The sequence below is a fragment of the Lipophrys pholis genome, assembly GCF_963383615.2.
Source record: "Lipophrys pholis genome assembly, chromosome: 14".
Taxonomy (NCBI): Eukaryota; Metazoa; Chordata; class Actinopteri; order Blenniiformes; family Blenniidae; genus Lipophrys; species Lipophrys pholis.
This window is the reverse complement of record NC_137633.1, coordinates 10,314,334-10,326,552: the sequence shown is the minus strand read 5'-3', so window position 1 is coordinate 10,326,552 and position 12,219 is coordinate 10,314,334.

The window sequence follows — 12,219 nt, the reverse complement described above, 5'->3', positions numbered from 1 at the left end:
ATTGCTGTGTTGATCCCCTTGGGAAGATTGTTCCTCTGTTTCATCTTTATGGATGGTTGTCACATCATATTAATTACTGAAAATCAAAAATGTACTTCTTTTTTTTTTTTTTTTGTTCACTTTGAATCAAACTTTAAGATAGTGAAAATCTAGCATTTCATCCATTCAGCCACCCTCATCCTCATCCAAATGCTCAATTTGATGTGCCATCGCATCATTATTTACCAGATTTTAATTAACATTAGATGAACATAATCCAATATTATCACAAACTACAGTCTCAAAAACTAATATTATAATGGAGTAGTTGAAGCAGCTCTTCTGTAGAGCAGTTTCCACATAAAACCTCCTTGAAGTAGCATTTATTGCAGAGCCTGGTCTGCAGAATGTGCCAAAAAGAAACTTGGTGCTATTGCTTGTATTGCATCAATCCTACTGAAACTACTTGTGTCACGCATTTTCAATAGGGCTCATTTGAATGGAAGATGGCAGTATGTTGAAAAAGTAAATGTTATTAGGATGTGAAGTATTATATCTATATGATAAATCTGTGACTGTTGAAACATATATGTGTGTGTGTGTGTGTGTGTGTGTGTGTGTGTGTGTGTGTGTGTGTGTGTGTGTGTGTGTGTGTGTGTGTGTGTGTGTGTGTGTGTGTGTGTGTGTGTGTGTGTGTGTGTGTGTGTGTTTGTTTTCATTTTTTTGAAATGCAGAATTTCCTCTTTCTCCTTTATTTCCACAACGTCCTTTCATCTTTGAGTCATAATGTCAAAAATCACCATCTGGTCCCCAGAAGAAGGAGGCACTGCAGTGCTCTCACGATGCACACCCACTCACCAGCCCACCGCAACACAGACACACAGACACAGACACACACACACACACACACACACACACACACTTTTTACTTTTACTCTGAGGCCAAAGCCAAGATCATGCGGTCGCACCTACAAGAGCACACGCGCCAACACACATGCTGGCTCCAATATGAGCATTCACAATCACACATGGAAGGACAGGCAGGCTTTGCCACCCACTCTTTCTCCAAGGTGCAGTCCATCTGCTCTCTCCATAGATTTAGACGTCGACATGTCCAACATGTGATGCAGCTTACCAGCTTGCTGTACATTATAGTCTCAGTGGGTGCAGGTGTCCAAGGTACACATGAACCACTGAATGCTAATGATCCAGTTACTTATATTAAATATTTTTATTACCAGTCTGTTTTTTTATTTCATATCTATTTTTTTATATCACTCTTGCAGTGTCTTCATCTTTTGGTTCCATTTTTGACAGTTGAGTTGTCTATTTATTTTTCTGGGCATGTCTCCCAAAGAAGCTCCACACAAGAATTCCTATTTGCTTAAACTTTCGATTTATGGCAAATATAAATCTTGAATCTAGAATCTATATTGTCAGTTGGTGGCACAACAGAATAGATGTTTCAGTATTTTAAAATCCACATTGTTACTTAGTTTTGTCCAACTTACTCCAATATAGGTGTCTTAACGGTGGCGTAGTAGTGAGCATTCTTACCTCATGTGAAAATGTTCCCAGCTCAAGGTAATCCGACATCCCTCCAAAGTCCAACAAACATGCATTTAAGACTAAACGGTGACTCTAAGTTTTCTAGTGAAGAGATTGTGAGTCTGTGTCTTTTTCTCCGAGTTTGTCTTTTGATGGACGAGCAAACTGTTGATGTGTACTCTGCCTTTGCCCACATTCTGCTGGGATCAGCTTCGGTGCCCAACAAAACAGTTAGATAAAGCAAAATGCAGACGATGGATGGAATCTCGTATATAGATTTAAATAACACCTATGATACATGTGTTTAAAAAATGCATGTTTATACCACAAACCACAATATTTATGGTAAATTCAGCTCTTCTCCGTAAACAGACAGGCACTGCTTGAGGTCATATAGCTTTGCCTGAGGCATGTTGGACAATATATTCGAAAATCCATGACACCATGATACAACTTCACTCTGCAAAAGGATCTGAGATATAGATTGTAATATGTGCACCTGTAAACATCACAAAAAACAAACCAAAACAGATGCTGTTGAGTGCAGGGTCTCATCCATGTGCTGTTTTCAGGTGAGTAAAAATATATTCCGGCAACATTTTAATTTGCGACACTTAAGTCAAAGTGCAGCTGAATGCCAATTGCGAGGCGACGACACAGACGATCAGGCTGTAGTTCAGAGTTCTGAGCGCTCAGGTTGCTAGCTGCAGCTTAAAACATCACTGATGGCTGTTTCACCCTCTGACTCACTAAATTAACTCCAAATCCATTTACCAGCGTTGCAGCTTAAGCCCTCCAGTTTGGTCTTGGTCTTCAGCGGTTTCTTCTAATTGAGTTTCTAGTAATTACCACAAGGCTAATGCATTGTAAGTGCCTTCTAAATCAGGGGTAAAGATTTTATTTCAGCCTACAAGTGCACACAGTGATCGTATACATTGGGATGTGAGGGATGCTTTGGGATGTGTGCGGGGGTGGGGTGGTGGAGGGGGGGACCCCCCAATGCAGATCCATTCCAGACGTTTGTAACAAGCAGGTCATATCCTGAAGAGACGATGATCATCTCTCATGTGGTCTTGAAACCCCCTCCTCTTTTGCTTCCCTTCTTAATCCATGACTTTGATTCCATGTGCCAAGCAGAGGTAACCTGGCTGACATGCTGCACGGGGTCCTTTGATCTGTGCTGGCAAATTTGACAACAATGAGTGGGCTGACGCTGATTGGATAAATGCACTTGAAGCCGAACAAATCAGCTGGTTACCTTGAGTAACCCATTCCACTAAAGAAATATACAGTTCCTCTGACCTTTTGTCTCATTGCTTTTTCTTTTTTTCCTTTCTTTGTTGTGGCGGTCAGAAGAGAGTCAGGGGAAACTCACAAGAGGCAGAAATAAACACAGCGCTCCCTTCCACTCATGAAGTTGCCTGAGACCTTCCCTCTCTCTGAAGACTCCTTTAATTAGGCTTTAATTGCCTTATTAGCTCTGGCTATCGATGGAGGAGGGAAGGCAGCGAGAGAAAAAGGTCACGCAAGGAAGACAGCTGGAGAGGAGGAAACTTACCGGGGCAAATAAACAAGGGTGCATAAACGGGGCAGAATTGGAGTACGTAGAGAAGCGCGCATCTGCGCATACAGACCTGCATACAGAGTGCATGCACAAACAAATGTGCCAGAAGGGTGGTTACTACAGGGAAACGTTAGGCAGCCTCTTCAGGGAAAGAGCTGTCAGCTGACATGAAAGACAAAGATTAGACTGAGCTCAAATACATGACTACTTCTTCAAGAACAGGCTCCGAGGTGCACCCAGGCTGTTGACCCCTCACCCTGCCTTCAGTGACGCAGGGGGGAGATGAACGAGGCAAAGTACGGAGCCGAGAGGAAGAGGTGAGCTAACAAGGAATGATGAATGAGGGGAATGTGGAAGGGAAGGGAATAAGCAGTCGGGGAGGGAAGTCGTGAAAGTAAGACGGAGAAGGGAGTGAAGGAGATAATCCCGCAATAAAAACACTTGAGGGGTCTCTCATGTATCCTCATGCTAAGGCTGCAGTCACTCAAAAGGAAAAGGAGGGAAATCTAATAGAATTAACATGGATGATCAATGACACGAGTTTAACGTTTGGCTTGTTTACATGTGATTTATGATGTAAACATTTAAAAACACTTTCGTTAAAGCTGCTCATTTGCAGGTTCACCTTTTGTAATTTCTATACATGCCTGCGACTCTGCATCATCCCAACATGGTCCTCCTACCTGCTTTTTAAAATTCAGCGACCGAACCTGTGGCGCTGGCTAATTTAATTTTCAATCCGCACACTGTTGGCGTGATCTTTACAACATCATAGCTGGCATTTGTTATTTCTATTACCCCGTGGCTAGTAATGTCCGTTTTTAAAATTTCATTTTGCTCAGACGGAGAGAACAAAAAAAAAAAAAAAAACTTCAAAGATGTTAGTGGAGTTGAGGCCCAGCACAACACAACAAAACACAGAAATAAAACTAACATCTGTTGTACAGGCCCAGCTGACGTCCTTTATTTTATTTTTTTTAATCTCACTGCTGAAGGCTTTACCAATCCATCTGTTGCTATATTCAACTCTACCTAGTCAAGTGATACTATAAAAGGATGCCAGTGGGAGTGAAGCTTTCACATAGGAGCATCTGCAGCAGCAGTACAGCAAGTTACCTTTCCACTATAATATCTCCTCTTCATCTGCCACCCACCACACACACACACTCGCAGAATCACACTACACACACATTACAGAGGTAACCTGAGAAAATCGCTGTGTTTTTTTGTGTGTGTGTGTATGTGTGTGTGCCGCCTCCCCACCCCCCCACCCCCCACCCCCCACCCCCCACCCCCCTGCACTGTAGCTGCTCCCTGCGAGTGTGTGTGTCTGGACCTGCGCGTGTTTGCGTACGTGGGGGTGCAGATGAATCAATCCATCGGGGGTGGAACCGGAGGAGTGTTTCTTCTTTTCCTGCACGTCGTTCCCCAGCCTCATTAGAACCCATTCAGTCAATCAAGCATGAATCCCTAACACAATAACATGCAAAGTGCTTTGTCTGGGTGTAATTGGCCTTGCCAGGGCTGTTTTTCTCAAACGTTTAGCTTCACTCGCCTCCCTCAGACCGCGGCCAGGAGAACCGTCCAAGAAATGCAGCTGGCTAAAGAAGGATGGAGAGACAAAGAGGGGAGGGAAAGAAAATAGGATAAAGACGATGAGGGAATGGTTTTAACAGGAGAAATATTGTGGGTGTTTGGATTAGTGGTCTTCTGTGGCCCTTTTTAGAAACACAAGCTGTTTGTGAAGTAACTTAAACCATTATTATCCTTATTATTAGTAGTATTATTATCATAATTATTATTAGTAGTAGTAGTAGTATTATTGTTATTATTATTTCTTTGAGGGTTCTGCTCTCGCTGCTGTGTTGTCTGTCAGCGGTGTGTGCGGTCATACAGGAGTTCGCTCTGTCACAGCCACACATGTTTCCCATTACCATGACAAACCAGTCGACATCCCATTTCCTCGCTCACACATAAACACAGACACACACACACACACACAGAGGGGCCGCACACATACATTCTCACAGAGCGGCCTGATGGGAGATGGATAACACGTCGGCGCAGAAATGTGGCCCCGTCTGTATGCCCACGGGAGAGGCTGTTTGTTCGCTATGATGGGTGACACGGCTGACTGACACTTTGCGGCGTACCAACCCAGCAGCCAATCTGCAGAAATTGTGCAGTGACATTGTTGATTAAGCAGACGTTTCGGAGCAGTGTGTGTGCGTTGTCGCCGCGTAATGGGCTCACTGGTGCGGGGAAATGCACTTTCGGCGTGCGTGGGCGTTTGTGTACGTCGCATGTGTGTTGCGTGTGCATTGCAGGGGCCACGGGAGAGCAAAATTCAAACAAAAACCATTTGACTTTCAACCAATTGCCTTGCAGGACTCAAGCTAGGCCACTGTGGCCTGACCTGATGAGATAATCATCAGCAGTTGAGTGCTGCCATCTAGTGATGCAATGAAGCATTTCTTCAAACACAAAAAAATGATCTATGTGAGGAATCTTTTTTTTTTTTTTGTTATTATTATTTGGAAACAGAACTTATTGAGGCAGTTTTGATTGGACACAGCAGGACTTCTATTGCATTTTTTTCCCTTGACATAAAAGAAAAGAATCCTGCCAAGCTTCCCGTGTCTCGTACTGGCTCTTCCTTAAATCGCTTGGCCTCCCCTTGATCAATAGCTTTGTTTGTTTGAGTAGCACCTCCCAGTGTTTTCACTTGTCCCTCTCTGCAGGGAGTGAATTGGATGTCCTGTCCTGTGCACCGGTTATGCTGTGAATCAAAAAAGCCAAATTAAATTGCCTAATTGGTTTCCTTGGGAAGGGTAAAACAGATTTAAATTGATTACTGGTAATGGCCTTTTGTGGAACCGCATTGGCTTCTGCTGTTTGAGGAGGATTTAGCAAAACCAATTAATTTGACTCACCTCTTAGACGCCCTCCCTTTGTCTTCCTTTGTCTCTGTCTGGAAGCTTCTTCATTGTTTGCCTTTTCCGCTTCCTAATGCCCCTCATTCATTTCGCGAAAAATAAAAGAAATTATGATGATAATGTCACCGGATAGCAATCACTCAAGCCTAATTGGCTGAACGCCGTCGCACCGAGATGCAGATAAAACGGCGGAGATATTTTTTCCGACTGCTACAAGAACAACCTGACGAGAAATAATTCGAATCTCTCTTTCAATTACTTTTGCCATGCAAGTTTTGCCTGCACGATGCGGCTCTCCGTTTCTGCCGTGAGAGGAAAAACCGAGATGCCAAGGTCACATTATGTCGCACAAACTGATTAAAACCCTAATATGTTCTCCACCGTTTCTGCGTCCCTGCACCCGTGTTCCTCCGCCTCCCATCAAATCACAACCACACCTAAATGTGACATTTAGAGTGGGCAAATTACAAGCACTTACAGTTAATGCGATTTGTTTAATTACATTGGTGAAAAAAGTGGGTATGATTAAAACAGATGTCACCCACCTCACGATGTAAAGAGATTTAATTTTCTCACCATTGATATTTATTTTCAGCTTCTTTTTCTTTTCTTTTTTTTTCAATTCGGTAAATTACAAAATGTGTAAAGTCAGATCAGGATAGTGTCAGGTTTGGGGCTGAGAGATTTAGAAACTACAAGAGCTCTTTATTGAAGATTATAGTCCAACAGAAGAAATGACTGGGAAACATATTTACGGAAAAGTCAAAAGCAGACGAGACGAGACGAGACAAAACAAAGTAGATTCCTAACAGACGAAGCAACGTCGTCACAAAGTCAGACTGGGACTGAAAGTCAACTGGCAAGTTTGGATCATTCCGGCTCCATTTTAGTTTTCAGTTTAATCCCTGTCTTTCCATTCTGTCATATCCGTTTCTGGGGTCCGTTCATAAAGTAACTAGGAGAAAGAACGTTTCTAGTTGGAAGAGTGCATCAGAATTAAACTGGGAGCATCCCACTGGGAAAGTGGGAAGTTTTGGAGACGTGCCAGAAGCAGGACTGACTGTGAAAGTTAAGAATGCTCACTGTGTTATTTTTCCATCTTATACGCACTAACTCAAACCCTCATCTTCACCTCATCCCCCTCTTATTTTGATGTCTGTGATGATGTGTTACTTTGTCTTTTCTGACGCCGACTGTAGCAGTGAAGCGGTGCTATGAAAGGAGGCCATGTTGCTTTTAATTTTTCATCATTGTCATGTGAGCCCTGAAAACTGGAAAAATGGGATTTTCTCAACTGGTAATAATTTGTTATCCTCAATTACTTGGATAAAAACAAGAAGGTGGGGGACAGTAGAATCAGCTGCAGAGTTGCCAGGCCTGAAGGACGAAACCTGCCAAAAAGCCACTCAAAACCAGATCCACATAAGAATTCAAAATACTGTATACCCATACTATAAAACCACTCCCTTTAAAGTCCAACAGTGTTGCAAAAATTATTTATTAATTGCTAAAGGATTCCTCCCAAAACATGTGTTTCACTTAGCTCCAAAAGAAAAGGCCTTCTTGTGGGGGCTGTCCCCTGACTCACAATTTTATCAACCGAATGAGATTTCATATGAATAGTCAGCAATTTCCCTCTTTTGTCATTTACGTCCGCTTTACTGAGGAGCAGGATTTTTGAATGAGCTTTGGTGGTGAGATGTTCAGGGTAATCTTTATTCATCGATAGTGTTCAGGTCATTTGCATAACACCAAATCCTGCCGACCTGGCAATTCCGCTCGGCTGGCTCAGCCAGTTAAAGGTGACCTGTTCTGCAGTGGGGTTTTTTCCTCGACAGTCCATGCTGTCCTGGGTGTGTTTATGAAACGTTAGTGCTAAACACGTTTCGGGCTGAAACGGCAATATAGAATCCTCAACAGAATCATTCTCACTCTGACATAACAGGGATTCTTTACGTTCACTCAGCTGAGTTTCATTAAATGCAAGTCGGCCACTGCTTCTTATGCCATAGGAAAGCTATCTGTCTCCATGGTAACCAGCATGTTGTCATGAGAAAACATGGCAGTGGGACTATAACCAACCGATGCTGTTTACCAAATAAAAACAAAGCGTGTTTCACCGTACATTACACCTCAAGCTACTGTACTTATTGGACTGCTTCACCAAAACTCCACCTCAGTTTTGAGGCAGAAGCAACTTCCCTAAAGACCAGAAGATGTGACTGTATTTTAATGTTGTTCATACCAACAATGTTAATTCATGTAAATGTTTCAGCGAGGGGACTGTATGGTAACTTTAGCATTGTTGCTAGTAAATTAATTTTGCACTCATGAATAAAACATTACTTGCAGTTTCATCCTCTGGTCTTAAATTACAGGCTCTGACTTTCAGTCGCTGGAAACCTGTGTGACAAGTCGTGGGTCTTTTCCGAACAACAAAGGTTGTTTTGTTTGGTTTTGACTTTAAACATACTCTTTGCATTACGATGACAATCATTCTGGTAAGAATAAGTGTAGTAGTAGACAGCTCTCGAATTAACAGCTTTGCTATATATTCTCAAACTTCAGGGGCCACGGGGCAAGCCGAATACCACAACATAGGCCTCGGTGTCTTTTTTAAGGAGCGGACATGACCTAAAACATGATCTACTGCTGAGTTCATGCAACTGGAAACTGGGAGAGTTACATGCTGAGAAGCGTTCGTATGACAGCTGCTGCTTGCCACAGTCCAGAAAGAGACAAGCGATCTTGTTATCGCAAATCTCAACCGAGAGTCGGATGAAATGAAGCTCAGGAGAGAAAATGTGGGTTTTTTCACACTCACTTCATTTATGCACATTTGCTTTGTCTTGTTAACAAATCTAGCAATTATAGTGACGCGAGTCCGAGCGACACATCAGATGAAAGTAACGGAATTGTAGGCTGAGCAAGTATTTTCCAACCTCTTGTATTCCCAGCAGACTGTTCCTGTTCTGACCATCTTTAGATTTTTCCCACTGGGAAGTGTAACTTCTCCCACCTCCGAGATGTTTATGAAGGCATCACTGAAACTGATGGGGGGGGGGGGGGGGGGGATCAGATTGAAGAAAACATAAAACAAATACATTTACTAAACTAAACACTGGCTTCTGTCTCTACATTTTGCAATGATGTCAGATATCAGGATTCAGATTAATTGTGTGATGTAAATGAAGTGCAGTTCTGCTGAGGAGCCCACTTACGAAGGAGCAAAACAATTTCAGGCTTTATGAATTTATTTATCACTGACTTTGTGCTTTGTACAATATTGAAACAACCTTCCCCCACCCAAGGTTCAATAGAGATGTAATAGTAATGGCTTAAGTAGTAGTGCTGTTTAGTTGGATTACATGCAAAACCCTGAAGCATTGCAAATTGCTGTTCAAAGAAGACCGGATTCCATTATGGGATTAGTTTATACACAATTAATGTGGCTGTAACAAATGACTCTGAATACGAATTAGTTGATTTCCCAATAAAGGTAGCAGGGATGTTGTGGACTTTAGCAGCTGGGCTGTATAGTAGTCGTGACATTTGAGCTGTTTGAACAAGGATGCTTGAGATGGGGAGTAAAAATAACTTGGTTTAAATAAATACAAATGTAAACGGAAGACGATGTTGGGAGGTGGCAAGTAATCAGGAGTCATTAAGATAAGAACAAATTCAATGCTAAGGTTGTTTTTAAAGATCAATTTATCCAAGTGACTTTTTAAAATCACAAAAGTAAAGAAATGATCCCCACCACATGCCAGCTATTTATGCTGGGAAAGTCTCAAACTGACCAAAATCACTAATATTTCTTAATTTCCAAGTTGAAAAGTTTATTTCTCCTTAAATTACTGTAAGAGTTTATTAAATCTCCATTCAGCGCTATCATCCTATGTGACTTCTTAACATGGCCCCGATTCGCTTTCTGTCGCTTATTATTACCGTGAATGACATGGCGTCACAAAGAACTTCAATAATGCCAAAACACTCAAAATCCATATATCATCCAGAAATCACTCGATATAATGCAAATACTGTTCCGTTGCTTCAGGTCTACTCAGCTAAAGGTCAAAGTACTCACGTACACAGAATACTAAAAGTACCACGTAATCTTCTAAAGACGGAAAAACAACTTAAAGTGTGTTACTGTTTAACTGCATCTGATTCTATCTCCAGTCAGGCATCTAATTCTATTTGCTTGCGTAAAACATCAATGTTCAAAGCAATTTTGCGAACAAGTGAGTGAACTTTACACTTTGGTAAACAAAAGCAGGATATTCATCTTTTCAAAGAGCAAGAAAAGTGCGCACATCTCGGGGCATAGTTGGTGAATTAACTTGTTATTTTAAAAGTGACAAGAAACACTAAGTGGTGCAGCGTGTCCCTGAGTGATAAAGAAAACTCCTCCATGTTGACCCCATCCCACATGGTCTGACCTCTGGTCTCCACTTGCAGCCCTTTAACCCAGATCATCACAGGGAAGACGGATTGTTCCACTCTGACATTGGGAGGAATCAGTCTGTCTGAAGGCCTTGAACTCCATCTCTATAAACAAGTTCTTCATGTTCCTAATTGAGACAAAGCATCTGCACAGAGTCCATAAATATCCTTGTCTCAAATCATCCGATTCAGTCTGTTTGAGCTCTTTTCATGCATACGTTCCCCCGAAGGTCGACTCCTCGGAATCAGGACAGGGAGTCCTGGTGGAGTACTGTTCTCTGAATTCTCTAACTTCATCTATAATAAACTCTCGAGTCCAGAAAATTTCTTTCCAGGTCCTAAATGTCGTCCTTAGAAAAACAAAGTAAAAATTCTAAGTCTAAAAAGTGGTGTAGCGTTTAGCCTCTGGTGAGTGGGTTCCCCGGTTCAAGTCCAGTTTGGGTTTAGGGGCCTTTCAGAGAGGAGCTTGCATGTTCTTCCTCGACATATGTCCTTGCACAGTCCAAAAAACATGTGGGATCTCCTCCAGCACCCTGCAAGTATTTCTAATTTGTTAATTAAACCAGGAGTCACGGTAGAGTCGTTCTATGTAATATTGTGGGATCGACCTAAAATTATATTCTTGATTATATATTTGATCAGCATCCAATCCCATTTTGTGACATACTGTCATACAACAGTATAATAGGATGGGCGTGTATTTGTTCCTATTTTTTATTTTTTTTTGTGCCTCTGCGCTTTATTATAATTTCAGTTTGTATGAAAACTGATTTGAGCAGCTCAAGTGTCAAAATGAGGAAATTCAACGAGAGCAGCAGATTATCTTGAAGGCAAGAGACAGTTTGTAGAATATATTCACTGTAATGGAGGTCAAAATACAGAGATGTTTATCTAAAATCCATATTGGCTCCTTAACCACAACAGAGGGGAGATTTCTCTGTGAAAACATGTCATTTTAGAGGTTTGTGTTCGGGTTTGCCAGGCAGATCACCTTTCACTTTTAATTTTCTTTTGATGAATGGATCAGAGATAACCTTTCAGAAACCACAGATTGCTGAATGGAGCTGCACCCGAGAAGATAAACCGAGAAAATGCAATCCGCCCCCAAAGAAATATGATTTAAAACCAGCAGGGAAAAAAAACCCTAAATGTTCTTCAACCAAAGTGGATTTCCACTTTCTAACTTCCATGCCCGTGTCTTTTTATCTCTGGCCTGAGGTTTGTCCAGCTATAGGCATCCGAGTACAAACATTTGTCTTTATATGCAACAACATCTGTTGTTTTTACGGAATTATTTATTTTCACTGGAAGCTAATTCATCCAGATATCCGTCATGCAGCCCCGAGATATGAGGCTGAAATCTGCTTTTAGGAATTTCTTATCAGTGAAAGCTCAGCTTAAGCAAAGTTCTCATCAAATGTGACATGAATAAAATGCAGGATGTACGTTTATAATGTTAAAAGGCCCTTTAATGTCTTGCATATCTTGTATGCCGCATGATTCCCATTGTTTAGCACATAAACCTTGACTGAAAGCAAACAGTTTGATAACGGTGCTGCGAGCTGAATCCACTTCGTGTGTGTTTGAGTCGCTGAGGAGCATCAATCAACGTGCAAAATATTGATCGTTTGAATTGAGTGTATTTTAATGTTAAAATAAACTGAGTTCCTCATGTCTGATAAGGAGGGCTATTGGCTGTTTGGTACGCAGGATTCCGGCTAATTTAGTCATTGTTCTGGTAAAAGT